At 44.1% G+C, this 26,070-nt stretch overlaps 64 non-coding genes across 64 annotated transcripts; all 64 read left to right on the top strand.

Moving 5' to 3' along the window:
• Positions 1–6: 6 nt before the first annotated feature.
• On the top strand, positions 7–122 carry LOC142147227 (U5 spliceosomal RNA). The gene has a single exon (XR_012690382.1). It is a non-coding gene; the product is annotated as a U5 spliceosomal RNA (small nuclear RNA).
• Positions 123–413: 291 nt separating this feature from the next.
• On the top strand, positions 414–529 carry LOC142147588 (U5 spliceosomal RNA). The gene has a single exon (XR_012690729.1). It is a non-coding gene; the product is annotated as a U5 spliceosomal RNA (small nuclear RNA).
• A 294-nt stretch (positions 530–823) lies between these two features.
• Positions 824–939, top strand: LOC142147305 (U5 spliceosomal RNA). The gene has a single exon (XR_012690458.1). It is a non-coding gene; the product is annotated as a U5 spliceosomal RNA (small nuclear RNA).
• Positions 940–1,230: 291 nt separating this feature from the next.
• LOC142147314 (U5 spliceosomal RNA) lies at positions 1,231–1,346 on the top strand. The gene has a single exon (XR_012690466.1). It is a non-coding gene; the product is annotated as a U5 spliceosomal RNA (small nuclear RNA).
• Positions 1,347–1,637: 291 nt separating this feature from the next.
• LOC142147226 (U5 spliceosomal RNA) lies at positions 1,638–1,753 on the top strand. The gene has a single exon (XR_012690381.1). It is a non-coding gene; the product is annotated as a U5 spliceosomal RNA (small nuclear RNA).
• A 294-nt stretch (positions 1,754–2,047) lies between these two features.
• On the top strand, positions 2,048–2,163 carry LOC142147225 (U5 spliceosomal RNA). The gene has a single exon (XR_012690380.1). It is a non-coding gene; the product is annotated as a U5 spliceosomal RNA (small nuclear RNA).
• A 291-nt stretch (positions 2,164–2,454) lies between these two features.
• On the top strand, positions 2,455–2,570 carry LOC142147224 (U5 spliceosomal RNA). Its single transcript, XR_012690379.1, has one exon. It is a non-coding gene; the product is annotated as a U5 spliceosomal RNA (small nuclear RNA).
• A 291-nt stretch (positions 2,571–2,861) lies between these two features.
• Positions 2,862–2,977, top strand: LOC142147222 (U5 spliceosomal RNA). Its single transcript, XR_012690377.1, has one exon. It is a non-coding gene; the product is annotated as a U5 spliceosomal RNA (small nuclear RNA).
• A 291-nt stretch (positions 2,978–3,268) lies between these two features.
• Positions 3,269–3,384, top strand: LOC142147221 (U5 spliceosomal RNA). The gene has a single exon (XR_012690376.1). It is a non-coding gene; the product is annotated as a U5 spliceosomal RNA (small nuclear RNA).
• A 291-nt stretch (positions 3,385–3,675) lies between these two features.
• Positions 3,676–3,791, top strand: LOC142147396 (U5 spliceosomal RNA). The gene has a single exon (XR_012690545.1). It is a non-coding gene; the product is annotated as a U5 spliceosomal RNA (small nuclear RNA).
• Positions 3,792–4,082: 291 nt separating this feature from the next.
• LOC142147580 (U5 spliceosomal RNA) lies at positions 4,083–4,198 on the top strand. The gene has a single exon (XR_012690721.1). It is a non-coding gene; the product is annotated as a U5 spliceosomal RNA (small nuclear RNA).
• A 291-nt stretch (positions 4,199–4,489) lies between these two features.
• On the top strand, positions 4,490–4,605 carry LOC142147220 (U5 spliceosomal RNA). The gene has a single exon (XR_012690375.1). It is a non-coding gene; the product is annotated as a U5 spliceosomal RNA (small nuclear RNA).
• Positions 4,606–4,896: 291 nt separating this feature from the next.
• On the top strand, positions 4,897–5,012 carry LOC142147219 (U5 spliceosomal RNA). The gene has a single exon (XR_012690374.1). It is a non-coding gene; the product is annotated as a U5 spliceosomal RNA (small nuclear RNA).
• A 291-nt stretch (positions 5,013–5,303) lies between these two features.
• LOC142147565 (U5 spliceosomal RNA) lies at positions 5,304–5,419 on the top strand. Its single transcript, XR_012690707.1, has one exon. It is a non-coding gene; the product is annotated as a U5 spliceosomal RNA (small nuclear RNA).
• A 294-nt stretch (positions 5,420–5,713) lies between these two features.
• On the top strand, positions 5,714–5,829 carry LOC142147393 (U5 spliceosomal RNA). The gene has a single exon (XR_012690543.1). It is a non-coding gene; the product is annotated as a U5 spliceosomal RNA (small nuclear RNA).
• Positions 5,830–6,120: 291 nt separating this feature from the next.
• On the top strand, positions 6,121–6,236 carry LOC142147218 (U5 spliceosomal RNA). The gene has a single exon (XR_012690373.1). It is a non-coding gene; the product is annotated as a U5 spliceosomal RNA (small nuclear RNA).
• A 294-nt stretch (positions 6,237–6,530) lies between these two features.
• LOC142147490 (U5 spliceosomal RNA) lies at positions 6,531–6,646 on the top strand. The gene has a single exon (XR_012690635.1). It is a non-coding gene; the product is annotated as a U5 spliceosomal RNA (small nuclear RNA).
• A 291-nt stretch (positions 6,647–6,937) lies between these two features.
• Positions 6,938–7,053, top strand: LOC142147217 (U5 spliceosomal RNA). Its single transcript, XR_012690372.1, has one exon. It is a non-coding gene; the product is annotated as a U5 spliceosomal RNA (small nuclear RNA).
• Positions 7,054–7,344: 291 nt separating this feature from the next.
• Positions 7,345–7,460, top strand: LOC142147463 (U5 spliceosomal RNA). The gene has a single exon (XR_012690610.1). It is a non-coding gene; the product is annotated as a U5 spliceosomal RNA (small nuclear RNA).
• A 294-nt stretch (positions 7,461–7,754) lies between these two features.
• Positions 7,755–7,870, top strand: LOC142147216 (U5 spliceosomal RNA). The gene has a single exon (XR_012690371.1). It is a non-coding gene; the product is annotated as a U5 spliceosomal RNA (small nuclear RNA).
• Positions 7,871–8,161: 291 nt separating this feature from the next.
• On the top strand, positions 8,162–8,277 carry LOC142147215 (U5 spliceosomal RNA). Its single transcript, XR_012690370.1, has one exon. It is a non-coding gene; the product is annotated as a U5 spliceosomal RNA (small nuclear RNA).
• A 291-nt stretch (positions 8,278–8,568) lies between these two features.
• Positions 8,569–8,684, top strand: LOC142147587 (U5 spliceosomal RNA). Its single transcript, XR_012690728.1, has one exon. It is a non-coding gene; the product is annotated as a U5 spliceosomal RNA (small nuclear RNA).
• A 294-nt stretch (positions 8,685–8,978) lies between these two features.
• Positions 8,979–9,094, top strand: LOC142147343 (U5 spliceosomal RNA). The gene has a single exon (XR_012690494.1). It is a non-coding gene; the product is annotated as a U5 spliceosomal RNA (small nuclear RNA).
• Positions 9,095–9,385: 291 nt separating this feature from the next.
• LOC142147214 (U5 spliceosomal RNA) lies at positions 9,386–9,501 on the top strand. The gene has a single exon (XR_012690369.1). It is a non-coding gene; the product is annotated as a U5 spliceosomal RNA (small nuclear RNA).
• A 291-nt stretch (positions 9,502–9,792) lies between these two features.
• LOC142147213 (U5 spliceosomal RNA) lies at positions 9,793–9,908 on the top strand. Its single transcript, XR_012690368.1, has one exon. It is a non-coding gene; the product is annotated as a U5 spliceosomal RNA (small nuclear RNA).
• A 294-nt stretch (positions 9,909–10,202) lies between these two features.
• LOC142147211 (U5 spliceosomal RNA) lies at positions 10,203–10,318 on the top strand. Its single transcript, XR_012690366.1, has one exon. It is a non-coding gene; the product is annotated as a U5 spliceosomal RNA (small nuclear RNA).
• Positions 10,319–10,612: 294 nt separating this feature from the next.
• LOC142147210 (U5 spliceosomal RNA) lies at positions 10,613–10,728 on the top strand. Its single transcript, XR_012690365.1, has one exon. It is a non-coding gene; the product is annotated as a U5 spliceosomal RNA (small nuclear RNA).
• Positions 10,729–11,019: 291 nt separating this feature from the next.
• LOC142147209 (U5 spliceosomal RNA) lies at positions 11,020–11,135 on the top strand. The gene has a single exon (XR_012690364.1). It is a non-coding gene; the product is annotated as a U5 spliceosomal RNA (small nuclear RNA).
• Positions 11,136–11,426: 291 nt separating this feature from the next.
• On the top strand, positions 11,427–11,542 carry LOC142147208 (U5 spliceosomal RNA). The gene has a single exon (XR_012690363.1). It is a non-coding gene; the product is annotated as a U5 spliceosomal RNA (small nuclear RNA).
• A 291-nt stretch (positions 11,543–11,833) lies between these two features.
• On the top strand, positions 11,834–11,949 carry LOC142147207 (U5 spliceosomal RNA). Its single transcript, XR_012690362.1, has one exon. It is a non-coding gene; the product is annotated as a U5 spliceosomal RNA (small nuclear RNA).
• A 291-nt stretch (positions 11,950–12,240) lies between these two features.
• On the top strand, positions 12,241–12,356 carry LOC142147392 (U5 spliceosomal RNA). The gene has a single exon (XR_012690542.1). It is a non-coding gene; the product is annotated as a U5 spliceosomal RNA (small nuclear RNA).
• Positions 12,357–12,647: 291 nt separating this feature from the next.
• On the top strand, positions 12,648–12,763 carry LOC142147510 (U5 spliceosomal RNA). Its single transcript, XR_012690654.1, has one exon. It is a non-coding gene; the product is annotated as a U5 spliceosomal RNA (small nuclear RNA).
• Positions 12,764–13,054: 291 nt separating this feature from the next.
• On the top strand, positions 13,055–13,170 carry LOC142147374 (U5 spliceosomal RNA). The gene has a single exon (XR_012690524.1). It is a non-coding gene; the product is annotated as a U5 spliceosomal RNA (small nuclear RNA).
• A 291-nt stretch (positions 13,171–13,461) lies between these two features.
• Positions 13,462–13,577, top strand: LOC142147206 (U5 spliceosomal RNA). Its single transcript, XR_012690361.1, has one exon. It is a non-coding gene; the product is annotated as a U5 spliceosomal RNA (small nuclear RNA).
• Positions 13,578–13,868: 291 nt separating this feature from the next.
• LOC142147564 (U5 spliceosomal RNA) lies at positions 13,869–13,984 on the top strand. The gene has a single exon (XR_012690706.1). It is a non-coding gene; the product is annotated as a U5 spliceosomal RNA (small nuclear RNA).
• A 294-nt stretch (positions 13,985–14,278) lies between these two features.
• LOC142147205 (U5 spliceosomal RNA) lies at positions 14,279–14,394 on the top strand. The gene has a single exon (XR_012690360.1). It is a non-coding gene; the product is annotated as a U5 spliceosomal RNA (small nuclear RNA).
• A 291-nt stretch (positions 14,395–14,685) lies between these two features.
• LOC142147373 (U5 spliceosomal RNA) lies at positions 14,686–14,801 on the top strand. The gene has a single exon (XR_012690523.1). It is a non-coding gene; the product is annotated as a U5 spliceosomal RNA (small nuclear RNA).
• Positions 14,802–15,092: 291 nt separating this feature from the next.
• On the top strand, positions 15,093–15,208 carry LOC142147204 (U5 spliceosomal RNA). The gene has a single exon (XR_012690359.1). It is a non-coding gene; the product is annotated as a U5 spliceosomal RNA (small nuclear RNA).
• A 291-nt stretch (positions 15,209–15,499) lies between these two features.
• Positions 15,500–15,615, top strand: LOC142147563 (U5 spliceosomal RNA). The gene has a single exon (XR_012690705.1). It is a non-coding gene; the product is annotated as a U5 spliceosomal RNA (small nuclear RNA).
• A 294-nt stretch (positions 15,616–15,909) lies between these two features.
• On the top strand, positions 15,910–16,024 carry LOC142147319 (U5 spliceosomal RNA). The gene has a single exon (XR_012690471.1). It is a non-coding gene; the product is annotated as a U5 spliceosomal RNA (small nuclear RNA).
• Positions 16,025–16,315: 291 nt separating this feature from the next.
• Positions 16,316–16,431, top strand: LOC142147203 (U5 spliceosomal RNA). The gene has a single exon (XR_012690358.1). It is a non-coding gene; the product is annotated as a U5 spliceosomal RNA (small nuclear RNA).
• Positions 16,432–16,726: 295 nt separating this feature from the next.
• LOC142147489 (U5 spliceosomal RNA) lies at positions 16,727–16,842 on the top strand. The gene has a single exon (XR_012690634.1). It is a non-coding gene; the product is annotated as a U5 spliceosomal RNA (small nuclear RNA).
• Positions 16,843–17,133: 291 nt separating this feature from the next.
• On the top strand, positions 17,134–17,249 carry LOC142147337 (U5 spliceosomal RNA). The gene has a single exon (XR_012690488.1). It is a non-coding gene; the product is annotated as a U5 spliceosomal RNA (small nuclear RNA).
• Positions 17,250–17,543: 294 nt separating this feature from the next.
• Positions 17,544–17,659, top strand: LOC142147202 (U5 spliceosomal RNA). The gene has a single exon (XR_012690357.1). It is a non-coding gene; the product is annotated as a U5 spliceosomal RNA (small nuclear RNA).
• A 294-nt stretch (positions 17,660–17,953) lies between these two features.
• On the top strand, positions 17,954–18,069 carry LOC142147200 (U5 spliceosomal RNA). Its single transcript, XR_012690355.1, has one exon. It is a non-coding gene; the product is annotated as a U5 spliceosomal RNA (small nuclear RNA).
• Positions 18,070–18,362: 293 nt separating this feature from the next.
• LOC142147448 (U5 spliceosomal RNA) lies at positions 18,363–18,479 on the top strand. The gene has a single exon (XR_012690595.1). It is a non-coding gene; the product is annotated as a U5 spliceosomal RNA (small nuclear RNA).
• Positions 18,480–18,770: 291 nt separating this feature from the next.
• On the top strand, positions 18,771–18,885 carry LOC142147500 (U5 spliceosomal RNA). The gene has a single exon (XR_012690645.1). It is a non-coding gene; the product is annotated as a U5 spliceosomal RNA (small nuclear RNA).
• A 294-nt stretch (positions 18,886–19,179) lies between these two features.
• Positions 19,180–19,295, top strand: LOC142147199 (U5 spliceosomal RNA). Its single transcript, XR_012690354.1, has one exon. It is a non-coding gene; the product is annotated as a U5 spliceosomal RNA (small nuclear RNA).
• A 291-nt stretch (positions 19,296–19,586) lies between these two features.
• LOC142147198 (U5 spliceosomal RNA) lies at positions 19,587–19,702 on the top strand. The gene has a single exon (XR_012690353.1). It is a non-coding gene; the product is annotated as a U5 spliceosomal RNA (small nuclear RNA).
• A 294-nt stretch (positions 19,703–19,996) lies between these two features.
• Positions 19,997–20,112, top strand: LOC142147459 (U5 spliceosomal RNA). Its single transcript, XR_012690606.1, has one exon. It is a non-coding gene; the product is annotated as a U5 spliceosomal RNA (small nuclear RNA).
• A 291-nt stretch (positions 20,113–20,403) lies between these two features.
• On the top strand, positions 20,404–20,519 carry LOC142147537 (U5 spliceosomal RNA). The gene has a single exon (XR_012690680.1). It is a non-coding gene; the product is annotated as a U5 spliceosomal RNA (small nuclear RNA).
• Positions 20,520–20,810: 291 nt separating this feature from the next.
• On the top strand, positions 20,811–20,926 carry LOC142147336 (U5 spliceosomal RNA). The gene has a single exon (XR_012690487.1). It is a non-coding gene; the product is annotated as a U5 spliceosomal RNA (small nuclear RNA).
• Positions 20,927–21,217: 291 nt separating this feature from the next.
• On the top strand, positions 21,218–21,333 carry LOC142147586 (U5 spliceosomal RNA). The gene has a single exon (XR_012690727.1). It is a non-coding gene; the product is annotated as a U5 spliceosomal RNA (small nuclear RNA).
• Positions 21,334–21,624: 291 nt separating this feature from the next.
• Positions 21,625–21,740, top strand: LOC142147197 (U5 spliceosomal RNA). The gene has a single exon (XR_012690352.1). It is a non-coding gene; the product is annotated as a U5 spliceosomal RNA (small nuclear RNA).
• Positions 21,741–22,034: 294 nt separating this feature from the next.
• Positions 22,035–22,150, top strand: LOC142147196 (U5 spliceosomal RNA). The gene has a single exon (XR_012690351.1). It is a non-coding gene; the product is annotated as a U5 spliceosomal RNA (small nuclear RNA).
• A 294-nt stretch (positions 22,151–22,444) lies between these two features.
• On the top strand, positions 22,445–22,560 carry LOC142147375 (U5 spliceosomal RNA). The gene has a single exon (XR_012690525.1). It is a non-coding gene; the product is annotated as a U5 spliceosomal RNA (small nuclear RNA).
• Positions 22,561–22,851: 291 nt separating this feature from the next.
• Positions 22,852–22,967, top strand: LOC142147195 (U5 spliceosomal RNA). The gene has a single exon (XR_012690350.1). It is a non-coding gene; the product is annotated as a U5 spliceosomal RNA (small nuclear RNA).
• Positions 22,968–23,258: 291 nt separating this feature from the next.
• On the top strand, positions 23,259–23,374 carry LOC142147194 (U5 spliceosomal RNA). Its single transcript, XR_012690349.1, has one exon. It is a non-coding gene; the product is annotated as a U5 spliceosomal RNA (small nuclear RNA).
• A 294-nt stretch (positions 23,375–23,668) lies between these two features.
• Positions 23,669–23,784, top strand: LOC142147193 (U5 spliceosomal RNA). The gene has a single exon (XR_012690348.1). It is a non-coding gene; the product is annotated as a U5 spliceosomal RNA (small nuclear RNA).
• A 294-nt stretch (positions 23,785–24,078) lies between these two features.
• On the top strand, positions 24,079–24,194 carry LOC142147192 (U5 spliceosomal RNA). Its single transcript, XR_012690347.1, has one exon. It is a non-coding gene; the product is annotated as a U5 spliceosomal RNA (small nuclear RNA).
• A 291-nt stretch (positions 24,195–24,485) lies between these two features.
• LOC142147452 (U5 spliceosomal RNA) lies at positions 24,486–24,601 on the top strand. The gene has a single exon (XR_012690599.1). It is a non-coding gene; the product is annotated as a U5 spliceosomal RNA (small nuclear RNA).
• Positions 24,602–24,892: 291 nt separating this feature from the next.
• On the top strand, positions 24,893–25,008 carry LOC142147191 (U5 spliceosomal RNA). Its single transcript, XR_012690346.1, has one exon. It is a non-coding gene; the product is annotated as a U5 spliceosomal RNA (small nuclear RNA).
• Positions 25,009–25,299: 291 nt separating this feature from the next.
• On the top strand, positions 25,300–25,415 carry LOC142147189 (U5 spliceosomal RNA). The gene has a single exon (XR_012690344.1). It is a non-coding gene; the product is annotated as a U5 spliceosomal RNA (small nuclear RNA).
• A 294-nt stretch (positions 25,416–25,709) lies between these two features.
• Positions 25,710–25,825, top strand: LOC142147188 (U5 spliceosomal RNA). The gene has a single exon (XR_012690343.1). It is a non-coding gene; the product is annotated as a U5 spliceosomal RNA (small nuclear RNA).
• Positions 25,826–26,070: the final 245 nt, after the last annotated feature.

The raw sequence follows: 26,070 nt of genomic DNA, 5'->3' as shown, positions 1-26,070 counted from the left end.
TTGTTCATGCTCTGGTTTCTCTTCAGAACGCACAAATCTTTCGCCTTTTACTAAAGATTTCCGTGGAGAGGAGCAAAACTGAGTTTTAACTCAATTTTTGCATGCCCCATCTGACTGGGGTTTTATTTTGATGTATAAAGTTAACGTAAACTTGCTCACCATTTTTAAGCCTGGATGAGGGCTCATTTGCATACTAAGTGACTGCCTCCTTTTGATCAGAAATGCTTTTTTTGACAGTGTTGATTCCTTGAAAGAGCCATAAGCACATGGAAAAGAGGGTGAAAGCTGCATATGGAGCAAGGCAAGGTGGAGCCTGAGATGCACCTGCAATTCTTTCTTCAGAGCTGGGTGCTCACTCTCAGGTGAACCAGGACTGCTGGCACTGCACCCAGACAAGAAGTGGACTCTTGGTCATGCTCTGGTTTCTCTTCAGAACACACAAATCTTTCGCCTTTTACTAAAGATTTCTGTGGAGAGGAGCAAAACTGAGTTTTAACTCAATTTTTGCATGCCCCATCTGACTTGGATTTCATTTTGATGTATAAAGATAAAGTAAACTTGCTCACCATTTCTAAGCCTGGATGAGGGCTCTTTTGCATACTAAGTGACTGCCTCCTTTTGATCAGAAATGCTTTTTTTGACAGTGTTGATTCCTTGAAAGAGCCATAAGCACATGGAGAAAAAGAGGGTGAAAGCTGCATATGGAGCAAGGCAAGGTGGAGCCTGAGATGAACCTGCAATTCTTTCTTCAGAGCTGGGTGCTCACTCTCAGGTGAACCAGGACTGCTGGCACTGCACCCAGACAAGAAGTGGACTCTTGGTCATGCTCTGGTTTCTCTTCAGAACACACAAATCTTTCGCCTTTTACTAAAGATTTCCGTGGAGAGGAGCAAAACTGAGTTTTAACTCAATTTTTGCATACCCCATCTGACTGGGGTTTAATTTTGATGTATAAAGATAAAGTAAACTTGCTCCCCATTTCTAAGCCTGGATGAGGGCTCATTTGCATACTAAGTGACTTCCTCCTTTTGATCAGAATTGCTTTTTTTGACAGTGTTGATTCCTTGAAAGAGCCATAAGCACAAGGAAAAGAGGGTGAAAGCTGCATATGGAGCAAGGCAAGGTGGAGCCTGAGATACACCTGCAATTCTTTCTTCAGAGCTGGGTGCTCACACTCAGGTGAACCAGGACTGCTGGCACTGCACCCAGACAAGAAGTGGACTCTTGGTCATGCTCTGGTTTCTCTTCAGAACGCACAAATCTTTCGCCTTTTACTAAAGATTTCCGTGGAGAGGAGCAAAACTGAGATTTAACTCAATTTTTGCATGCCCCATCTGACTGGGGTTTCATTTTGATGTATAAAGATAAAGTAAACTTGCTCACCATTTCTAAGCCTGGATGAGGGCTCATTTGCATACTAAGTGACTTCCTCCTTTTGATCAAAATTGCTTTTTTTGACAGTGTTGATTCCTTGAAAGAGCCATAAGCACATGGAAAAGAGGGTGAAAGCTGCATATGGAGCAAGGCAAGGTGGAGCCTGAGATACACCTGCAATTCTTTCTTCAGAGCTGGGTGCTAACACTCAGGTGAACCAGGACTGCTGGCACTGCACCCAGACAAGAAGTGGACTCTTGGTCATGCTCTGGTTTCTCTTCAGAACGCACAAATCTTTCGCCTTTTACTAAAGATTTCCGTGGAGAGGAGCAAAACTGAGTTTTAACTCAATTTTTGCATGCCCCATCTGACTGGGGTTTCATTTTGATGTATAAAGTTAAAGTAAACTTGCTCACCATTTCTAAGCCTGGATGAGGGCTCATTTGCATACTAAGTGACTGCCTCCTTTTGATCAGAAATGCTTTTTTTGACAGTGTTCATTCCTTGAAAGAGCCATAAGCACATGGAGAAAAAGAGGGTGAAAGCTGCATATGGAGCAAGGCAAGGTGGAGCCTGAGATGCACCTGCAATTCTTTCTTCAGAGCTGGGTGCTCACTCTCAGGTGAACCAGGACTGCTGGCACTGCACCCAGACAAGAAGTGGACTCTTGGTCATGCTCTGGTTTCTCTTCAGAACGCACAAATCTTTCGCCTTTTACTAAAGATTTCCGTGGAGAGGAGCAAAACTGAGTTTTAACTCAATTTTTGCATGCCCCATCTGACTGGGGTTTAATTTTGATGTATAAAGATAAAGTAAACTTGCTCCCCATTTCTAAGCCTGGATGAGGGCTCATTTGCATACTAAGTGACTTCCTCCTTTTGATCAGAATTGCTTTTTTTGACAGTGTTGATTCCTTGAAAGAGCCATAAGCACATGGAAAAGAGGGTGAAAGCTGCATATGGAGCAAGGCAAGGTGGAGCCTGAGATACACCTGCAATTCTTTCTTCAGAGCTGGGTGCTCACACTCAGGTGAACCAGGACTGCTGGCACTGCACCCAGACAAGAAGTGGACTCTTGGTCATGCTCTGGTTTCTCTTCAGAACGCACAAATCTTTCGCCTTTTACTAAAGATTTCCGTGGAGAGGAGCAAAACTGAGTTTTAACTCAATTTTTGCATGCCCCATCTGACTGGGGTTTCATTTTGATGTATAAAGATAAAGTAAACTTGCTCACCATTTCTAAGCCTGGATGAGGGCTCATTTGCATACTAAGTGGCTGCCTCCTTTTGATCAGAAATGCTTTTTTTGACAGTGTTCATTTCTTGAAAGAGCCATAAGCACATGGAAAAGAGGGTGAAAGCTGCATATGGAGCAAGGCAAGGTGGAGCCTGAGATGCACCTGCAATTCTTTCTTCAGAGCTGGGTGCTCACTCTCAGGTGAACCAGGACTGCTGGCACTGCACCCAGACAAGAAGTGGTCTCTTGTTCATGCTCTGGTTTCTCTTCAGAACGCACAAATCTTTCGCCTTTTACTAAAGATTTCCGTGGAGAGGAGCAAAACTGAGTTTTAACTCAATTTTTGCATGCCCCATCTGACTGGGGTTTCATTTTGATGTATAAAGATAACGTAAACTTGCTCACCATTTTTAAGCCTGGATGAGGGCTCATTTGCATACTAAGTGACTGCCTCCTTTTGATCAGAAATGCTTTTTTTGACAGTGTTCATTCCTTGAAAGAGCCATAAGCACATGGAAAAGAGGGTGAAAGCTGCATATGGAGCAAGGCAAGGTGGAGCCTGAGATGCACCTGCAATTCTTTCTTCAGAGCTGGGTGCTCACTCTCAGGTGAACCAGGACTGCTGGCACTGCACCCAGACAAGAAGTGGTCTCTTGGTCATGCTCTGGTTTCTCTTCAGAACGCACAAATCTTTCGCCTTTTACTAAAGATTTCCGTGGAGAGGAGCAAAACTGAGTTTTAACTCAATTTTTGCATGCCCCATCTGACTGGGGTTTCATTTTGATGTATAAAGATAAAGTAAACTTGCTCCCCATTTCTAAGACTGGATGAGGGCTCATTTGCATACTAAGTGACTTCCTCCTTTTGATCAGAATTGCTTTTTTTGACAGTGTTGATTCCTTGAAAGAGCCATAAGCACATGGAAAAGAGGGTGAAAGCTGCATATGGAGCAAGGCAAGGTGGAGCCTGAGATGCACCTGCAATTCTTTCTTCAGAGCTGGGTGCTCACTCTCAGGTGAACCAGGACTGCTGGCACTGCACCCAGACAAGAAGTGGTCTCTTGTTCATGCTCTGGTTTCTCTTCAGAACGCACAAATCTTTCGCCTTTTACTAAAGATTTCCGTGGAGAGGAGCAAAACTGAGTTTTAACTCAATTTTTGCATGCCCCATCTGACTAGGGTTTCATTTTGATGTATAAAGATAACGTAAACTTGCTCACCATTTTTAAGCCTGGATGAGGGCTCATTTGCATACTAAGTGACTGCCTCCTTTTGATCAGAAATGCTTTGTTTGACAGTGTTCATTCCTTGAAAGAGCCATAAGCACATGGAAAAGAGGGTGAAAGCTGCATATGGAGCAAGGCAAGGTGGAGCCTGAGATGCACCTGCAATTCTTTCTTCAGAGCTGGGTGCTCACTCTCAGGTGAACCAGGACTGCTGGCACTGCACCCAGACAAGAAGTGGACTCTTGGTCATGCTCTGGTTTCTCTTCAGAACACACAAATCTTTCTCCTTTTACTAAAGATTTCCGTGGAGAGGAGCAAAACTGAGTTTTAACTCAATTTTGGCATACCCCATCTGACTGGGGTTTAATTTTGATGTATAAAGATAAAGTAAACTTGCTCCCCATTTTTAAGCCTGGATGAGGGCTCATTTGCATACTAAGTGACTTCCTCCTTTTGATCAGAATTGCTTTTTTTGACAGTGTTGATTCCTTGAAAGAGCCATAAGCACATGGAAAAGAGGGTGAAAGCTGCATATGGAGCAAGGCAAGGTGGAGCCTGAGATACACCTGCAATTCTTTCTTCAGAGCTGGGTGCTCACACTCAGGTGAACCAGGACTGCTGGCACTGCACCCAGACAAGAAGTGGACTCTTGGTCATGCTCTGGTTTCTCTTCAGAACGCACAAATCTTTCGCCTTTTACTAAAGATTTCCGTGGAGAGGAGCAAAACTGAGTTTTAACTCAATTTTTGCATGCCCCATCTGACTGGGGTTTCATTTTGATGTATAAAGATAAAGTAAACTTGCTCACCATTTCTAAGCCTGGATGAGGGCTCATTTGCATACTAAGTGACTGCCTCCTTTTGATCAGAAATGCTTTTTTTGACAGTGTTCATTCCTTGAAAGAGCCATAAGCACATGGAAAAGAAGGTGAAAGCTGCATATGGAGCAAGGCAAGGTGGAGCCTGAGATGCACCTGCAATTCTTTCTTCAGAGCTGGGTGCTCACTCTCAGGTGAACCAGGACTGCTGGCACTGCACCCAGACAAGAAGTGGTCTCTTGTTCATGCTCTGGTTTCTCTTCAGAACGCACAAATCTTTCGCCTTTTACTAAAGATTTCCGTGGAGAGGAGCAAAACTGAGTTTTAACTCAATTTTTGCATGCCCCATCTGACTGGGGTTTCATTTTGATGTATAAAGATAACGTAAACTTGCTCACCATTTTTAAGCCTGGATGAGGGCTCATTTGCATACTAGGTGACTGCCTCCTTTTGATCAGAAATGCTTTTTTTGACAGTGTTCATTCCTTGAAAGAGCCATAAGCACATGGAAAAGAGGGTGAAAGCTGCATATGGAGCAAGGCAAGGTGGAGCCTGAGATGCACCTGCAATTCTTTCTTCAGAGCTGGGTGCTCACTCTCAGGTGAACCAGGACTGCTGGCACTGCACCCAGACAAGAAGTGGACTCTTGGTCATGCTCTGGTTTCTCTTCAGAACACACAAATCTTTCGCCTTTTACTAAAGATTTCCGTGGAGAGGAGCAAAACTGAGTTTTAACTCAATTTTTGCATGCCCCATCTGGCTTGGATTTCATTTTGATGTATAAAGATAAAGTAAACTTGCTCACCATTTCTAAGCCTGGATGAGGGCTCATTTGCATACTAAGTGACTGCCTCCTTTTGATCAGAAATGCTTTGTTTGACAGTGTTCATTCCTTGAAAGAGCCATAAGCACATGGAGAAAAAGAGGGTGAAAGCTGCATATGGAGCAAGGCAAGGTGGAGCCTGAGATGCACCTGCAATTCTTTCTTCAGAGCTGGGTGCTCACTCTCAGGTGAACCAGGACTGCTGGCACTGCACCCAGACAAGAAGTGGACTCTTGGTCATGCTCTGGTTTCTCTTCAGAACGCACAAATCTTTCGCCTTTTACTAAAGATTTCCGTGGAGAGGAGCAAAACTGAGTTTTAACTCAATTTTTGCATGCCCCATCTGACTAGGGTTTCATTTTGATGTATAAAGATAAAGTAAACTTGCTCACCATTTCTAAGACTGGATGAGGGCTCATTTGCATACTAAGTGACTGCCTCCTTTTGATCAGAAATGCTTTTTTTGACAGTGTTCATTCCTTGAAAGAGCCATAAGCACATGGAAAAGAGGGTGAAAGCTGCATATGGAGCAAGGCAAGGTGGAGCCTGAGATACACCTGCAATTCTTTCTTCAGAGCTGGGTGCTCACACTCAGGTGAACCAGGACTGCTGGCACTGCACCCAGACAAGAAGTGGACTCTTGGTCATGCTCTGGTTTCTCTTCAGAACGCACAAATCTTTCGCCTTTTACTAAAGATTTCCGTGGAGAGGAGCAAAACTGAGTTTTAACTCAATTTTTGCATGCCCCATCTGACTGGGGTTTCATTTTGATGTATAAAGATAAAGTAAACTTGCTCACCATTTCTAAGCCTGGATGAGGGCTCATTTGCATACTAAGTGACTGCCTCCTTTTGATCAGAAATGCTTTTTTTGACAGTGTTCATTCCTTGAAAGAGCCATAAGCACATGGAGAAAAAGAGGGTGAAAGCTGCATATGGAGCAAGGCAAGGTGGAGCCTGAGATGCACCTGCAATTCTTTCTTCAGAGCTGGGTGCTCACTCTCAGGTGAACCAGGACTGCTGGCATTGCACCCAGACAAGAAGTGGACTCTTGGTCATGCTCTGGTTTCTCTTCAGAACGCACAAATCTTTCGCCTTTTACTAAAGATTTCCGTAGAGAGGAGCAAAACTGAGTTTTAACTCAATTTTTGCATGCCCCATCTGACTGGGGTTTCATTTTGATGTATAAAGATAAAGTAAACTTGCTCACCATTTCTAAGCCTGGATGAGGGCTCATTTGCATACTAAGTGACTGCCTCCTTTTGATCAGAAATGCTTTTTTTGACAGTGTTCATTCCTTGAAAGAGCCATAAGCACATGGAAAAGAGGGTGAAAGCTGCATATGGAGCAAGGCAAGGTGGAGCCTGAGATGCACCTGCAATTCTTTCTTCAGAGCTGGGTGCTCACTCTCAGGTGAACCAGGACTGCTGGCACTGCACCCAGACAAGAAGTGGTCTCTTGTTCATGCTCTGGTTTCTCTTCAGAACGCACAAATCTTTCGCCTTTTACTAAAGATTTCCGTGGAGAGGAGCAAAACTGAGTTTTAACTCAATTTTTGCATGCCCCATCTGACTGGGGTTTCATTTTGATGTATAAAGATAACATAAACTTGCTCACCATTTTTAAGCCTGGATGAGGGCTCATTTGCATACTAAGTGACTGCCTCCTTTTGATCAGAAATGCTTTTTTTGACAGTGTTCATTCCTTGAAAGAGCCATAAGCACATGGAAAAGAGGGTGAAAGCTGCATATGGAGCAAGGCAAGGTGGAGCCTGAGATGCACCTGCAATTCTTTCTTCAGAGCTGGTTGCTCACACTCAGGTGAACCAGGACTGCTGGCACTGCACCCAGACAAGAAGTGGACTCTTGGTCATGCTCTGGTTTCTCTTCAGAACGCACAAATCTTTCACCTTTTACTAAAGATTTCCGTGGAGAGGAGCAAAACTGAGTTTTAACTCAATTTTTGCATGCCCCATCTGACTGGGGTTTCATTTTGATGTATAAAGATAAAGTAAACTTGCTCACCATTTCTAAGCCTGGATGAGGGCTCATTTGCATACTAAGTGACTGCCTCCTTTTGATCAGAAATGCTTTTTTTGACAGTGTTCATTCCTTGAAAGAGCCATAAGCACATGGAGAAAAAGAGGGTGAAAGCTGCATATGGAGCAAGGCAAGGTGGAGCCTGAGATGCACCTGCAATTCTTTCTTCAGAGCTGGGTGCTCACTCTCAGGTGAACCAGGACTGCTGGCACTGCACCCAGACAAGAAGTGGACTCTTGGTCATGCTCTGGTTTCTCTTCAGAACGCACAAATCTTTCGCCTTTTACTAAAGATTTCCGTGGAGAGGAGCAAAACTGAGTTTTAACTCAATTTTTGCATGCCCCATCTGACTGGGGTTTCGTTTTGATGTATAAAGGTAAAGTAAACTTGCTCACCATTTCAAAGCCTGGATGAGGGCTCATTTGCATACTAAGTGACTGCCTCCTTTTGATCAGAAATGCTTTTTTTGACAGTGTTCATTCCTTGAAAGAGCCATAAGCACATGGAAAAGAGGGTGAAAGCCGCATATGGAGCAAAGCAAGGTGGAGCCTGAGATGCACCTGCAATTCTTTCTTCAGAGCTGGGTGCTCACTCTCAGGTGAACCAGGACTGCTGGCACTGCACCCAGACAAGAAGTGGTCTCTTGTTCATGCTCTGGTTTCTCTTCAGAACGCACAAATCTTTCGCCTTTTACTAAAGATTTCCGTGGAGAGGAGCAAAACTGAGTTTTAACTCAATTTTTGCATGCCCCATCTGACTGGGGTTTTATTTTGATGTATAAAGATAACGTAAACTTGCTCACCATTTTTAAGCCTGGATGAGGGCTCATTTGCATACTAAGTGACTGCCTCCTTTTGATCAGAAATGCTTTTTTTGACAGTGTTGATTCCTTGAAAGAGCCATAAGCACATGGAAAAGAGGGTGAAAGCTGCATATGGAGCAAGGCAAGGTGGAGCCTGAGATGCACCTGCAATTCTTTCTTCAGAGCTGGGTGCTCACTCTCAGGTGAACCAGGACTGCTGGCACTGCACCCAGACAAGAAGTGGACTCTTGGTCATGCTCTGGTTTCTCTTCAGAACACACAAATCTTTCGCCTTTTACTAAAGATTTCTGTGGAGAGGAGCAAAACTGAGTTTTAACTCAATTTTTGCATGCCCCATCTGACTTGGATTTCATTTTGATGTATAAAGATAAAGTAAACTTGCTCACCATTTCTAAGCCTGGATGAGGGCTCATTTGCATACTAAGTGACTGCCTCCTTTTGATCAGAAATGCTTTTTTTGACAGTGTTGATTCCTTGAAAGAGCCATAAGCACATGGAGAAAAAGAGGGTGAAAGCTGCATATGGAGCAAGGCAAGGTGGAGCCTGAGATGAACCTGCAATTCTTTCTTCAGAGCTGGGTGCTCACTCTCAGGTGAACCAGGACTGCTGGCACTGCACCCAGACAAGAAGTGGACTCTTGGTCATGCTCTGGTTTCTCTTCAGAACACACAAATCTTTCGCCTTTTACTAAAGATTTCCGTGGAGAGGAGCAAAACCGAGTTTTAACTCAATTTTTGCATACCCCATCTGACTGGGGTTTAATTTTGATGTATAAAGATAAAGTAAACTTGCTCCCCATTTCTAAGCCTGGATGAGGGCTCATTTGCATACTAAGTGACTTCCTCCTTTTGATCAGAATTGCTTTTTTTGACAGTGTTGATTCCTTGAAAGAGCCATAAGCACAAGGAAAAGAGGGTGAAAGCTGCATATGGAGCAAGGCAAGGTGGAGCCTGAGATACACCTGCAATTCTTTCTTCAGAGCTGGGTGCTCACACTCAGGTGAACCAGGACTGCTGGCACTGCACCCAGACAAGAAGTGGACTCTTGGTCATGCTCTGGTTTCTCTTCAGAACGCACAAATCTTTCGCCTTTTACTAAAGATTTCCGTGGAGAGGAGCAAAACTGAGTTTTAACTCAATTTTTGCATGCCCCATCTGACTGGGGTTTCATTTTGATGTATAAAGATAAAGTAAACTTGCTCACCATTTCTAAGCCTGGATGAGGGCTCATTTGCATACTAAGTGACTTCCTCCTTTTGATCAAAATTGCTTTTTTTGACAGTGTTGATTCCTTGAAAGAGCCATAAGCACATGGAAAAGAGGGTGAAAGCTGCATATGGAGCAAGGCAAGGTGGAGCCTGAGATACACCTGCAATTCTTTCTTCAGAGCTGGGTGCTAACACTCAGGTGAACCAGGACTGCTGGCACTGCACCCAGACAAGAAGTGGACTCTTGGTCATGCTCTGGTTTCTCTTCAGAACGCACAAATCTTTCGCCTTTTACTAAAGATTTCCGTGGAGAGGAGCAAAACTGAGTTTTAACTCAATTTTTGCATGCCCCATCTGACTGGGGTTTCATTTTGATGTATAAAGATAAAGTAAACTTGCTCACCATTTCTAAGCCTGGATGAGGGCTCATTTGCATACTAAGTGACTGCCTCCTTTTGATCAGAAATGCTTTTTTTGACAGTGTTCATTCCTTGAAAGAGCCATAAGCACATGGAGAAAAAGAGGGTGAAAGCTGCATATGGAGCAAGGCAAGGTGGAGCCTGAGATGCACCTGCAATTCTTTCTTCAGAGCTGGGTGCTCACTCTCAGGTGAACCAGGACTGCTGGCACTGCACCCAGACAAGAAGTGGACTCTTGGTCATGCTCTGGTTTCTCTTCAGAACGCACAAATCTTTCGCCTTTTACTAAAGATTTCCGTGGAGAGGAGCAAAACTGAGTTTTAACTCAATTTTTGCATGCCCCATCTGACTGGGGTTTCATTTTGATGTATAAAGTTAAAGTAAACTTGCTCACCATTTCTAAGCCTGGATGAGGGCTCATTTGCATACTAAGTGACTGCCTCCTTTTGATCAGAAATGCTTTTTTTGACAGTGTTCATTCCTTGAAAGAGCCATAAGCACATGGAGAAAAAGAGGGTGAAAGCTGCATATGGAGCAAGGCAAGGTGGAGCCTGAGATGCACCTGCAATTCTTTCTTCAGAGCTGGGTGCTCACTCTCAGGTGAACCAGGACTGCTGGCACTGCACCCAGACAAGAAGTGGACTCTTGGTCATGCTCTGGTTTCTCTTCAGAACGCACAAATCTTTCGCCTTTTACTAAAGATTTCCGTGGAGAGGAGCAAAACTGAGTTTTAACTCAATTTTTGCATGCCCCATCTGACTGGGGTTTAATTTTGATGTATAAAGATAAAGTAAACTTGCTCCCCATTTCTAAGCCTGGATGAGGGCTCATTTGCATACTAAGTGACTTCCTCCTTTTGATCAGAATTGCTTTTTTTGACAGTGTTGATTCCTTGAAAGAGCCATAAGCACATGGAAAAGAGGGTGAAAGCTGCATATGGAGCAAGGCAAGGTGGAGCCTGAGATACACCTGCAATTCTTTCTTCAGAGCTGGGTGCTCACACTCAGGTGAACCAGGACTGCTGGCACTGCACCCAGACAAGAAGTGGACTCTTGGTCATGCTCTGGTTTCTCTTCAGAACGCACAAATCTTTCGCCTTTTACTAAAGATTTCCGTGGAGAGGAGCAAAACTGAGTTTTAACTCAATTTTTGCATGCCCCATCTGACTGGGGTTTCATTTTGATGTATAAAGATAAAGTAAACTTGCTCACCATTTCTAAGCCTGGATGAGGGCTCATTTGCATACTAAGTGACTGCCTCCTTTTGATCAGAAATGCTTTTTTTGACAGTGTTCATTTCTTGAAAGAGCCATAAGCACATGGAAAAGAGGGTGAAAGCTGCATATGGAGCAAGGCAAGGTGGAGCCTGAGATGCACCTGCAATTCTTTCTTCAGAGCTGGGTGCTCACTCTCAGGTGAACCAGGACTGCTGGCACTGCACCCAGACAAGAAGTGGTCTCTTGTTCATGCTCTGGTTTCTCTTCAGAACGCACAAATCTTTCGCCTTTTACTAAAGATTTCCGTGGAGAGGAGCAAAACTGAGTTTTAACTCAATTTTTGCATGCCCCATCTGACTGGGGTTTCATTTTGATGTATAAAGATAACGTAAACTTGCTCACCATTTTTAAGCCTGGATGAGGGCTCATTTGCATACTAAGTGACTGCCTCCTTTTGATCAGAAATGCTTTTTTTGACAGTGTTCATTCCTTGAAAGAGCCATAAGCACATGGAAAAGAGGGTGAAAGCTGCATATGGAGCAAGGCAAGGTGGAGCCTGAGATGCACCTGCAATTCTTTCTTCAGAGCTGGGTGCTCACTCTCAGGTGAACCAGGACTGCTGGCACTGCACCCAGACAAGAAGTGGTCTCTTGGTCATGCTCTGGTTTCTCTTCAGAACGCACAAATCTTTCGCCTTTTACTAAAGATTTCCGTGGAGAGGAGCAAAACTGAGTTTTAACTCAATTTTTGCATGCCCCATCTGACTGGGGTTTTATTTTGATGTATAAAGATAACGTAAACTTGCTCACCATTTTTAAGCCTGGATGAGGGCTCATTTGCATACTAAGTGACTGCCTCCTTTTGATCAGAAATGCTTTTTTTGACAGTGTTCATTCCTTGAAAGAGCCATAAGCACATGGAAAAGAGAGTGAAAGCTGCATATGGAGCAAGGCAAGGTGGAGCCTGAGATGCACCTGCAATTCTTTCTTCAGAGCTGGGTGCTCACTCTCAGGTGAACCAGGACTGCTGGCACTGCACCCAGACAAGAAGTGGTCTCTTGTTCATGCTCTGGTTTCTCTTCAGAACGCACAAATCTTTCGCCTTTTACTAAAGATTTCCGTGGAGAGGAGCAAAACTGAGTTTTAACTCAATTTTTGCATGCCCCATCTGACTAGGGTTTCATTTTGATGTATAAAGATAACGTAAACTTGCTCACCATTTTTAAGCCTGGATGAGGGCTCATTTGCATACTAAGTGACTGCCTCCTTTTGATCAGAAATGCTTTGTTTGACAGTGTTGATTCCTTGAAAGAGCCATAAGCACATGGAAAAGAGGGTGAAAGCTGCATATGGAGCAAGGCAAGGTGGAGCCTGAGATGCACCTGCAATTCTTTCTTCAGAGCTGGGTGCTCACTCTCAGGTGAACCAGGACTGCTGGCACTGCACCCAGACAAGAAGTGGACTCTTGGTCATGCTCTGGTTTCTCTTCAGAACACACAAATCTTTCGCCTTTTACTAAAGATTTCCGTGGAGAGGAGCAAAACTGAGTTTTAACTCAATTTTGGCATACCCCATCTGACTGGGGTTTAATTTTGATGTATAAAGATAAAGTAAACTTGCTCCCCATTTCTAAGCCTGGATGAGGGCTCATTTGCATACTAAGTGACTTCCTCCTTTTGATCAGAATTGCTTTTTTTGACAGTGTTGATTCCTTGAAAGAGCCATAAGCACATGGAAAAGAGGGTGAAAGCTGCATATGGAGCAAGGCAAGGTGGAGCCTGAGATACACCTGCAATTCTTTCTTCAGAGCTGGGTGCTCACACTCAGGTGAACCAGGACTGCTGGCACTGCACCCAGACAAGAAGTGGACTCTTGGTCATGCTCTGGTTTCTCTTCAGAACGCACAAATCTTTCGCCTTTTACTAAAGATTTCCGTGGAGAGGCGCAAAACTGAGTTTTAACTCAATTTTTGCATGCCCCATCTGACTGGGGTTTCATTTTGATGTATAAAGATAAAGTAAACTTGCTCACCATTTCTAAGCCTGGATGAGGGCTCATTTGCATACTAAGTGACTGCCTCCTTTTGATCAGAAATGCTTTTTTTGACAGTGTTCATTCCTTGAAAGAGCCATAAGCACATGGAAAAGAAGGTGAAAGCTGCATATGGAGCAAGGCAAGGTGGAGCCTGAGATGCACCTGCAATTCTTTCTTCAGAGCTGGGTGCTCACTCTCAGGTGAACCAGGACTGCTGGCACTGCACCCAGACAAGAAGTGGTCTCTTGTTCATGCTCTGGTTTCTCTTCAGAACGCACAAATCTTTCGCCTTTTACTAAAGATTTCCGTGGAGAGGAGCAAAACTGAGTTTTAACTCAATTTTTGCATGCCCCATCTGACTGGGGTTTCATTTTGATGTATAAAGATAACGTAAACTTGCTCACCATTTTTAAGCCTGGATGAGGGCTCATTTGCATACTAAGTGACTGCCTCCTTTTGATCAGAAATGCTTTTTTTGACAGTGTTCATTCCTTGAAAGAGCCATAAGCACATGGAAAAGAGGGTGAAAGCTGCATATGGAGCAAGGCAAGGTGGAGCCTGAGATGCACCTGCAATTCTTTCTTCAGAGCTGGGTGCTCACTCTCAGGTGAACCAGGACTGCTGGCACTGCACCCAGACAAGAAGTGAACTCTTGGTCATGCTCTGGTTTCTCTTCAGAACACACAAATCTTTCGCCTTTTACTAAAGATTTCCGTGGAGAGGAGCAAAACTGAGTTTTAACTCAATTTTTGCATGCCCCATCTGGCTTGGATTTCATTTTGATGTATAAAGATAAAGTAAACTTGCTCACCATTTCTAAGCCTGGATGAGGGCTCATTTGCATACTAAGTGACTGCCTCCTTTTGATCAGAAATGCTTTTTTTGACAGTGTTCATTCCTTGAAAGAGCCATAAGCACATGGAGAAAAAGAGGGTGAAAGCTGCATATGGAGCAAGGCAAGGTGGAGCCTGAGATACACCTGCAATTCTTTCTTCAGAGCTGGGTGCTCACTCTCAGGTGAACCAGGACTGCTGGCACTGTACCCAGACAAGAAGTGGACTCTTGGTCATGCTCTGGTTTCTCTTCAGAACGCACAAATCTTTCGCCTTTTACTAAAGATTTCCGTGGAGAGGAGCAAAACTGAGTTTTAACTCAATTTTTGCATGCCCCATCTGACTGGGGTTTCATTTTGATGTATAAAGATAAAGTAAACTTGCTCCCCATTTCTAAGCCTGGATGAGGGCTCATTTGCATACTAAGTGACTTCCTCCTTTTGATCAGAATTGCTTTTTTTGACAGTGTTGATTCCTTGAAAGAGCCATAAGCACATGGAAAAGAGGGTGAAAGCTGCATATGGAGCAAGGCAAGGTGGAGCCTGAGATACACCTGCAATTCTTTCTTCAGAGCTGGGTGCTCACACTCAGGTGAACCAGGACTGCTGGCACTGCACCCAGACAAGAAGTGGACTCTTGGTCATGCTCTGGTTTCTCTTCAGAACGCACAAATCTTTCGCCTTTTACTAAAGATTTCCGTGGAGAGGCGCAAAACTGAGTTTTAACTCAATTTTTGCATGCCCCATCTGACTGGGGTTTCATTTTGATGTATAAAGGTAAAGTAAACTTGCTCACCATTTCTAAGCCTGGATGAGGGCTCATTTGCATACTAAGTGACTGCCTCCTTTTGATCAGAAATGCTTTTTTTGACAGTGTTCATTCCTTGAAAGAGCCATAAGCACATGGAAAAGAAGGTGAAAGCTGCATATGGAGCAAGGCAAGGTGGAGCCTGAGATGCACCTGCAATTCTTTCTTCAGAGCTGGGTGCTCACTCTCAGGTGAACCAGGACTGCTGGCACTGCACCCAGACAAGAAGTGGTCTCTTGTTCATGCTCTGGTTTCTCTTCAGAACGCACAAATCTTTCGCCTTTTACTAAAGATTTCCGTGGAGAGGAGCAAAACTGAGTTTTAACTCAATTTTTGCATGCCCCATCTGACTGGGGTTTCATTTTGATGTATAAAGATAACGTAAACTTGCTCACCATTTTTAAGCCTGGATGAGGGCTCATTTGCATACTAAGTGACTGCCTCCTTTTGATCAGAAATGCTTTTTTTGACAGTGTTCATTCCTTGAAAGAGCCATAAGCACATGGAAAAGAGGGTGAAAGCTGCATATGGAGCAAGGCAAGGTGGAGCCTGAGATGCACCTGCAATTCTTTCTTCAGAGCTGGGTGCTCACTCTCAGGTGAACCAGGACTGCTGGCACTGCACCCAGACAAGAAGTGAACTCTTGGTCATGCTCTGGTTTCTCTTCAGAACACACAAATCTTTCGCCTTTTACTAAAGATTTCCGTGGAGAGGAGCAAAACTGAGTTTTAACTCAATTTTTGCATGCCCCATCTGGCTTGGATTTCATTTTGATGTATAAAGATAAAGTAAACTTGCTCACCATTTCTAAGCCTGGATGAGGGCTCATTTGCATACTAAGTGACTGCCTCCTTTTGATCAGAAATGCTTTTTTTGACAGTGTTCATTCCTTGAAAGAGCCATAAGCACATGGAGAAAAAGAGGGTGAAAGCTGCATATGGAGCAAGGCAAGGTGGAGCCTGAGATGCACCTGCAATTCTTTCTTCAGAGCTGGGTGCTCACTCTCAGGTGAACCAGGACTGCTGGCACTGTACCCAGACAAGAAGTGGACTCTTGGTCATGCTCTGGTTTCTCTTCAGAACGCACAAATCTTTCGCCTTTTACTAAAGATTTCCGTGGAGAGGAGCAAAACTGAGTTTAACTCAATTTTTGCATGCCCCATCTGACTGGGGTTTCATTTTGATGTATAAAGATAAAGTAAACTTGCTCACCATTTCTAAGACTGGATGAGGGCTCATTTGCATACTAAGTGACTGCCTCCTTTTGATCAGAAATGCTTTTTTTGACAGTGTTCATTCCTTGAAAGAGCCATAAGCACATGGAAAAGAGGGTGAAAGCTGCATATGGAGCAAGGCAAGGTGGAGCCTGAGATACACCTGCAATTCTTTCTTCAGAGCTGGGTGCTCACACTCAGGTGAACCAGGACTGCTGGCACTGCACCCAGACAAGAAGTGGACTCTTGGTCATGCTCTGGTTTCTCTTCAGAACGCACAAATCTTTCGCCTTTTACTAAAGATTTCCGTGGAGAGGAGCAAAACTGAGTTTTAACTCAATTTTTGCATGCCCCATCTGACTGGGGTTTCATTTTGATGTATAAAGATAAAGTAAACTTTGCTCACCATTTCTAAGCCTGGATGAGGGCTCATTTGCATACTAAGTGACTGCCTCCTTTTGATCAGAAATGCTTTTTTTGACAGTGTTCATTCCTTGAAAGAGCCATAAGCACATGGAGAAAAAGAGGGTGAAAGCTGCATATGGAGCAAGGCAAGGTGGAGCCTGAGATGCACCTGCAATTCTTTCTTCAGAGCTGGGTGCTCACTCTCAGGTGAACCAGGACTGCTGGCATTGCACCCAGACAAGAAGTGGACTCTTGGTCATGCTCTGGTTTCTCTTCAGAACGCACAAATCTTTCGCCTTTTACTAAAGATTTCCGTAGAGAGGAGCAAAACTGAGTTTTAACTCAATTTTTGCATGCCCCATCTGACTGGGGTTTCATTTTGATGTATAAAGATAAAGTAAACTTGCTCACCATTTCTAAGCCTGGATGAGGGCTCATTTGCATACTAAGTGACTGCCTCCTTTTGATCAGAAATGCTTTTTTTGACAGTGTTCATTCCTTGAAAGAGCCATAAGCACATGGAAAAGAGGGTGAAAGCTGCATATGGAGCAAGGCAAGGTGGAGCCTGAGATGCACTTGCAATTCTTTCTTCAGAGCAGGGTGCTCACGCTCAGGTGAACCAGGACTGCTGGCACTGCACCCAAACAAGAAGTGGACTCTTGGTCATGCTCTGGTTTCTCTTCAGAATGCACAAATCTTTCGCCTTTTACTAAAGATTTCCGTGGAGAGGAGCAAAACTGAGTTTTAACTCAATTTTTGCATGCCCCATCTGACTGGGGTTTCATTTTGATGTATAAAGATAAAGTAAACTTGCTCACCATTTCTAAGCCTGGATGAGGGCTCATTTGCATACTAAGTGACTGCCTCCTTTTGATCAGAAATGCTTTTTTTGACAGTGTTCATTCCTTGAAAGAGCCATAAGCACATGGAGAAAAAGAGGGTGAAAGCTGCATATGGAGCAAGGCAAGGTGGAGCCTGAGATGCACCTGCAATTCTTTCTTCAGAGCTGGGTGCTCACTCTCAGGTGAACCAGGACTGCTGGCACTGCACCCAGACAAGAAGTGGACTCTTGGTCATGCTCTGGTTTCTCTTCAGAACGCACAAATCTTTCGCCTTTTACTAAAGATTTCCGTGGAGAGGAGCAAAACTGAGTTTTAACTCAATTTTTGCATGCCCCATCTGACTGGGGTTTCATTTTGATGTATAAAGTTAAAGTAAACTTGCTCACCATTTCTAAGCCTGGATGAGGGCTCATTTGCATACTAAGTGACTGCCTCCTTTTGATCAGAAATGCTTTTTTTGACAGTGTTCATTCCTTGAAAGAGCCATAAGCACATGGAGAAAAAGAGGGTGAAAGCTGCATATGGAGCAAGGCAAGGTGGAGCCTGAGATGCACCTGCAATTCTTTCTTCAGAGCTGGGTGCTCACTCTCAGGTGAACCAGGACTGCTGGCACTGCACCCAGACAAGAAGTGGACTCTTGGTCATGCTCTGGTTTCTCTTCAGAACGCACAAATCTTTCGCCTTTTACTAAAGATTTCCGTGGAGAGGAGCAAAACTGAGTTTTAACTCAATTTTTGCATGCCCCATCTGACTGGGGTTTCATTTTGATGTATAAAGTTAAAGTAAACTTGCTCACCATTTCTAAGCCTGGATGAGGGCTCATTTGCATACTAAGTGACTGCCTCCTTTTGATCAGAAATGCTTTTTTTGACAGTGTTCATTCTTGAAAGAGCCATAAGCACATGGAGAAAAAGAGGGTGAAAGCTGCATATAGAGCAAGGCAAGGTGGAGCCTGAGATGCACCTGCAATTCTTTCTTCAGAGCTGGGTGCTCACTCTCAGGTGAACCAGGACTGCTGGCACTGCACCCAGACAAGAAGTGGACTCTTGGTCATGCTCTGGTTTCTCTTCAGAACGCACAAATCTTTCGCCTTTTACTAAAGATTTCCGTGGAGAGGAGCAAAACTGAGTTTTAACTCAATTTTTGCATACCCACATCTGACTGGGGTTTAATTTTGATGTATAAAGATAAAGTAAACTTGCTCCCCATTTCTAAGCCTGGGTGAGGGCTCATTTGTATACTAAGTGACTTCCTCCTTTTGATCAGAATTGCTTTTTTTGACAGTGTTGATGCCTTGAAAGAGCCATAAGCACATGGAAAAGAGGGTGAAAGCTGCATATGGAGCAAGGCAAGGTGGAGCCTGAGATACACCTGCAATTCTTTCTTCAGAGCTGGGTGCTCACTCTCAGGTGAACCAGGACTGCTGGCACTGCACCCAGACAAGAAGTGGACTCTTGGTCATGCTCTGGTTTCTCTTCAGAACGCACAAATCTTTCGCCTTTTACTAAAGATTTCCGTGGAGAGGAGCAAAACTGAGTTTTAACTCAATTTTTGCATGCCCATCTGACTGGGGTTTCATTTTGATGTATAAAGATAAAGTAAACTTGCTCACCATTTCTAAGCCTGGATGAGGGCTCATTTGCATACTAAGTGACTGCCTCCTTTTGATCAGAAATGCTTTTTTTGACAGTGTTCATTCCTTGAAAGAGCCATAAGCACATGGAGAAAAAGAGGGTGAAAGCTGCATATGGAGCAAGGCAAGGTGGAGCCTGAGATGCACCTGCAATTCTTTCTTCAGAGCTGGGTGCTCACTCTCAGGTGAACCAGGACTGCTGGCACTGCACCCAGACAAGAAGTGGACTCTTGGTCATGCTCTGGTTTCTCTTCAGAACGCACAAATCTTTCGCCTTTTACTAAAGATTTCCGTGGAGAGGAGCAAAACTGAGTTTTAACTCAATTTTTGCATGCCCCATCTGACTGGGGTTTCATTTTCATGTATAAAGATAAAGTAAACTTGCTCACCATTTCTAAGCCTGGATGAGGGCTCATTTGCATACAAAGTGACTGCCTCCTTTTGATCAGAAATGCTTTTTTTGACAGTGTTCATTCCTTGAAAGAGCCATAAGCACATGGAAAAGAGGGTGAAAGCTGCATATGGAGCAAGGCAAGGTGGAGCCTGAGATGCACCTGCAATTCTTTCTTCAGAGCTGGGTGCTCACTCTCAGGTGAACCAGGACTGCTGGCACTGCACCCAGACAAGAAGTGGACTCTTGGTCATGCTCTGGTTTCTCTTCAGAACGCACAAATCTTTCGCCTTTTACTAAAGATTTCCGTGGAGAGGAGCAAAACTGAGTTTTAACTCAATTTTTGCATGCCCCATCTGACTGGGGTTTCATTTTCATGTATAAAGATAAAGTAAACTTGCTCACCATTTCTAAGCCTGGATGAGGGCTCATTTGCATACTAAGTGACTGCCTCCTTTTGATCAGAAATGCTTTTTTTGACAGTGTTCATTCCTTGAAAGAGCCATAAGCACATGGAGAAAAAGAGGGTGAAAGCTGCATATGGAGCAAGGCAAGGTGGAGCCTGAGATGCACCTGCAATTCTTTCTTCAGAGCTGGGTGCTCACTCTCAGGTGAACCAGGACTGCTGGCACTGCACCCAGACAAGAAGTGGACTCTTGGTCATGCTCTGGTTTCTCTTTAGAACACACAAATCTTTCGCCTTTTACTAAAGATTTCCGTGGAGAGGAGCAAAACTGAGTTTTAACTCAATTTTTGCATGCCCCATCTGACTGGGGTTTCATTTTGATGTATAAAGTTAAAGTAAACTTGCTCACCATTTCTAAGCCTGGATGAGGGTTCATTTGCATACTAGGTGACTGCCTCCTTTTGATCAGAAATGCTTTTTTTGACAGTGTTCATTCCTTGAAAGAGCTATAAGCACATGGAAAATAGGGTGAAAGCTGCATATGGAGCAAGGCAAGGTGGAGCCTGAGATGCACCTGCAATTCTTTCTTCAGAGCTGGGTGCTCACTCTCAGGTGAACCAGGACTGCTGGCACTGCACCCAGACAAGAAGTGGACTCTTGGTCATGCTCTGGTTTCTCTTCAGAATGCACAAATCTTTCGCCTTTTATTAAAGATTTCCGTGGAGAGGAGCAAAACTGAGTTTTAACTCAATTTTTGCATGCCCCATCTGACTGGGGTTTCATTTTCATGTATAAAGATAAAGTAAACTTGCTCACCATTTCTAAGCCTGGATGAGGGCTCATTTGCATACTAAGTGACTGCCTCCTTTTGATCAGAAATGCTTTTTTTGACAGTGTTCATTCCTTGAAAGAGCCATAAGCACATGGAAAAGAGGGTGAAAGCTGCATATGGAGCAAGGCAAGGTGGAGCCTGAGATGCACCTGCAATTCTTTCTTCAGAGCTGGGTGCTCACTCTCAGGTGAACCAGGACTGCTGGCACTGCACCCAGACAAGAAGTGGTCTCTTGTTCATGCTCTGGTTTCTCTTCAGAATGCACAAATCTTTCGCCTTTTACTAAAGATTTCCGTGGAGAGGAGCAAAACTGAGTTTTAACTCAATTTTTGCATGCCCCATCTGACTGGGGTTTCATTTTGATGTATAAAGATAACGTAAACTTGCTCACCATTTCTAAGCCTGGATGAGGGCTCATTTGCATACTAAGTGACTGCCTCCTTTTGATCAGAAATGCTTTTTTTGACAGTGTTCGTTCCTTGAAAGAGCCATAAGCACATGAAAAAGAGAGTGAAAGCTGCATATGGAGCAAGGCAAGGTGGAGCCTGAGATGCACCTGCAATTCTTTCTTCAGAGCTGGGTGCTCACTCTCAGGTGAACCAGGACTGCTGGCACTGCACCCAGACAAGAAGTGGACTCTTGGTCATGCTCTGGTTTCTCTTCAGAACACACAAATCTTTCGACTTTTACTAAAGATTTCTGTGGAGAGGAGCAAAACTGAGTTTTAACTCAATTTTTGCATGCCCCATCTGACTGGGGTTTCATTTTGATGTATAAAGATAAAGTAAACTTGCTCACCATTTCTAAGCCTGGATGAGGGCTCATTTGCATACTAAGTGACTGCCTCCTTTTGATCAGAAATGCTTTTTTTGACAGTGTTCATTCCTTGAAAGAGCCATAAGCACATGGAAAAGAGGGTGAAAGCTGCATATGGAGCAAGGCAAGGTGGAGCCTGAGATGCACCTGCAATTCTTTCTTCAGAGCTGGGTGCTCACTCTCAGGTGAACCAGGACTGCTGGCACTGCACCCAGACAAGAAGTGGACTCTTGGTCATGCTCTGGTTTCTCTTCAGAACGCACAAATCTTTCGCCTTTTACTAAAGATTTCCGTGGAGAGGAGCAAAACTGAGTTTTAACTCAATTTTTGCATGCCCCATCTGACTGGGGTTTCATTTTCATGTATAAAGATAAAGTAAACTTGCTCACCATTTCTAAGCCTGGATGAGGGCTCATTTGCATACTAAGTGACTGCCTCCTTTTGATCAGAAATGCTTTTTTTGACAGTGTTCATTCCTTGAAAGAGCCATAAGCACATGGAGAAAAAGAGGGTGAAAGCTGCATATGGAGCAAGGCAAGGTGGAGCCTGAGATGCACCTGCAATTCTTTCTTCAGAGCTGGGTGCTCACTCTCAGGTGAACCAGGACTGCTGGCACTGCACCCAGACAAGAAGTGGTCTCTTGTTCATGCTCTGGTTTCTCTTCAGAACGCACAAATCTTTCGCCTTTTACTAAAGATTTCCGTGGAGAGGAGCAAAACTGAGTTTTAACTCAATTTTTGCATGCCCCATCTGACTGGGGTTTCATTTTGATGTATAAAGATAAAGTAAACTTGCTCACCATTTCTAAGCCTGGATGAGGGCTCATTTGCATACTAAGTGACTGCCTCCTTTTGATCAGAAATGCTTTTTTTGACAGTGTTCATTCCTTGAAAGAGCCATAAGCACATGGAGAAAAAGAGGGTGAAAGCTGCATATGGAGCAAGGCAAGGTGGAGCCTGAGATGCACCTGCAATTCTTTCTTCAGAGCTGGGTGCTCACTCTCAGGTGAACCAGGACTGCTGGCACTGCACCCAGACAAGAAGTGGACTCTTGGTCATGCTCTGGTTTTTCTTCAGAACGCACAAATCTTTCGCCTTTTACTAAAGATTTCCGTGGAGAGGAGCAAAACTGAGTTTAAACTCAATTTTTGCATGCCCCATCTGACTGGGGTTTCATTTTGATGTATAAAGATAAAGTAAACTTGCTCACCATTTCTAAGCCTGGATGAGGGCTCATTTGCATACTAAGTGACTGCCTCCTTTTCATCAGAAATGCTTTTCTTGACAGTGTTCGTTCCTTGAAAGAGCCTTAAGCACATGGAAAAGAGGGTGAAAGCTGCATATGGAGCAAGGCAAGGTGGAGCCTGAGATGCACCTGCAATTCTTTCTTCAGAGCTGGGTGCTCACTCTCAGGTGAACCAGGACTGCTGGCACTGCACCCAGACAAGAAGTGGACTCTTGGTCATGCTCTGGTTTCTCTTCAGAACGCACAAATCTTTCGCCTTTTACTAAAGATTTCCGTGGAGAGGAGCAAAACTGAGTTTTAACTCAATTTTTGCATGCCCCATCTGACTGGGGTTTCATTTTGATGTATAAAGATAAAGTAAACTTGCTCACCATTTCTAAGCCTGGATGAGGGCTCATTTGCATACTAAGTGACTGCCTCCTTTTGATCAGAAATGCTTTTTTTGACAGTGTTCATTCCTTGAAAGAGCCATAAGCACATGGAAAAGAGGGTGAAAGCTGCATATGGAGCAAGGCAAGGTGGAGCCTGAGATGCACCTGTAATTCCTTCTTCAGAGCTGGGTGCTCACTCTCAGGTGAACCAGGACTGCTGGCACTGCACCCAGACAAGAAGAGGACTCTTGGTCATGCTCTGGTTTCTCTTCAGAACGCACAAATCTTTCGCCTTTTACTAAAGATTTCCGTGGAGAGGAGCAAAACTGAGTTTTAACTCAATTTTTGCATGCCCCATCTGACTGGGGTTTCATTTTCATGTATAAAGATAAAGTAAACTTGCTCACCATTTCTAAGCCTGGATGAGGGCTCATTTGCATACTAAGTGACTGCCTCCTTTTGATCAGAAATGCTTTTTTTGACAGTGTTCATTCCTTGAAAGAGCCATAAGCACATCGAGAAAAAGAGGGTGAAAGCTGCATATGGAGCAAGGCAAAGTGGAGCCTGAGATGCACCTGCAATTCTTTCTTCAGAGCTGGGTGCTCACTCTCAGGTGAACCAGGACTGCTGGCACTGCACCCAGACAAGAAGTGGACTCTTGGTCATGCTCTGGTTTCTCTTCAGAACGCACAAATCTTTCGCCTTTTACTAAAGATTTCCGTGGAGAGGAGCAAAACTGAGTTTTAACTCAATTTTTGCATGCCCCATCTGACTGGGGTTTCATTTTCATGTATAAAGATAAAGTAAACTTGCTCACCATTTCTAAGCCTGGATGAGGGCTCATTTGCATACTAAGTGACTGCCTCCTTTTGATCAGAAATGCTTTTTTTGACAGTGTTCATTCCTTGAAAGAGCCATAAGCACATGGAGAAAAAGAGGGTGAAAGCTGCATATGGAGCAAGGCAAGGTGGAGCCTGAGATGCCCCTGCAATTCTTTCTTCAGAGCTGGGTGCTCACTCTCAGCTGAACTAGGACTGCTGGCACTGCACCCAGACAAGAAGTGGACTCTTGGTCATGCTCTGGTTTCTCTTCAGAACGCACAAATCTTTCGCCTTTTACTAAAGATTTCCGTGGAGAGGAGCAAAACTGAGTTTTAACTCAATTTTTGCATGCCCCATCTGACTGGGGTTTTATTTTCATGTATAAAGATAAAGTAAACTTGCTCCCCATTTCTAAGCCTGGATGAGGGCTCATTTGCATACTAAGTGACTGCCTCCTTTTGATCAGAATTGCTTTTTTTGACAGTGTTCATTCCTTGAAAGAGCCATAAGCACATGGAAAAGAGGGTGAAAGCTGCATATGGAGCAAGGCAAGGTGGAGCCTGAGATGCACCTGCAATTCTTTCTTCAGAGCTGGGTGCTCACTCTCAGGTGAACCAGGACTGCTGGCACTGCACGCAGACAAGAAGTGGACCCTTGGTCATGCACTGGTTTCTCTTCAGAACGCACAAATCTTTCGCCTTTTACTAAAGATTTCCGTGGAGAGGAGCAAAACTGAGTTTTAACTCAATTTTTGCATGCCCCATCTGACTGGGGTTTCATTTTCATGTATAAAGATAAAGTAAACTTGCTCACCATTTCTAAGCCTGGATGAGGGCTCATTTGCATACTAAGTGACTGCCTCCTTTTGATCAGAAATGCTTTTTTTGACAGTGTTCATTCCTTGAAAGAGCCATAAGCACATGGAAAAGAGGGTGAAAGCTGCATATGGAGCAAGGCAAGGTGGAGCCTGAGATGCACCTGCAATTCTTTCTTCAGAGCTGGGTGCTCACTCTCAGGTGAACCAGGACTGCTGGCACTGCACCCAGACAAGAAGTGGACTCTTGGTCATGCTCTGGTTTCTCTTCAGAACGCACAAATCTTTCGCCTTTTACTAAAGATTTCCGTGGAGAGGAGCAAAACTGAGTTTTAACTCAATTTTTGCATGCCCCATCTGACTGGGGTTTCATTTTCATGTATAAAGATAAAGTAAACTTGCTCACCATTTCTAAGCCTGGATGAGGGCTCATTTGCATACTAAGTGACTGCCTCCTTTTGATCAGAAATGCTTTTTTTGACAGTGTTCATTCCTTGAAAGAGCCATAAGCACATGGAAAAGAGGGTGAAAGCTGCATATGGAGCAAGGCAAGGTGGAGCCTGAGATGCACCTGTAATTCCTTCTTCAGAGCTGGGTGCTCACTCTCAGGTGAACCAGGACTGCTGGCACTGCACCCAGACAAGAAGAGGACTCTTGGTCATGCTCTGGTTTCTCTTCAGAACGCACAAATCTTTCGCCTTTTACTAAAGATTTCCGTGGAGAGGAGCAAAACTGAGTTTTAACTCAATTTTTGCATGCCCCATCTGACTGGGGTTTCATTTTCATGTATAAAGATAAAGTAAACTTGCTCACCATTTCTAAGCCTGGATGAGGGCTCATTTGCATACTAAGTGACTGCCTCCTTTTGATCAGAAATGCTTTTTTTGACAGTGTTCATTCCTTGAAAGAACCATAAGCACATCGAGAAAAAGAGGGTGAAAGCTGCATATGGAGCAAGGCAAGGTGGAGCCTGAGATGCACCTGCAATTCTTTCTTCAGAGCTGGGTGCTCACTCTCAGGTGAACCAGGACTGCTGGCACTGCACCCAGACAAGAAGTGGACTCTTGGTCATGCTCTGGTTTCTCTTCAGAACGCACAAATCTTTCGCCTTTTACTAAAGATTTCCGTGGAGAGGAGCAAAACTGAGTTTTAACTCAATTTTTGCATGCCCCATCTGACTGGGGTTTCATTTTCATGTATAAAGATAAAGTAAACTTGCTCACCATTTCTAAGCCTGGATGAGGGCTCATTTGCATACTAAGTGACTGCCTCCTTTTGATCAGAATTGCTTTTTTTGACAGTGTTCATTCCTTGAAAGAGCCATAAGCACATGGAAAAGAGGGTGAAAGCTGCATATGGAGCAAGGCAAGGTGGAGCCTGAGATGCACCTGCAATTCTTTCTTCAGAGCTGGGTGCTCACTCTCAGGTGAA

This window comes from Mixophyes fleayi, chromosome 3, assembly GCF_038048845.1.
Source record: "Mixophyes fleayi isolate aMixFle1 chromosome 3, aMixFle1.hap1, whole genome shotgun sequence".
NCBI classification, from domain to species: Eukaryota; Metazoa; Chordata; class Amphibia; order Anura; family Limnodynastidae; genus Mixophyes; species Mixophyes fleayi.
This window is presented reverse-complemented; position numbering and strand designations above follow the sequence as displayed.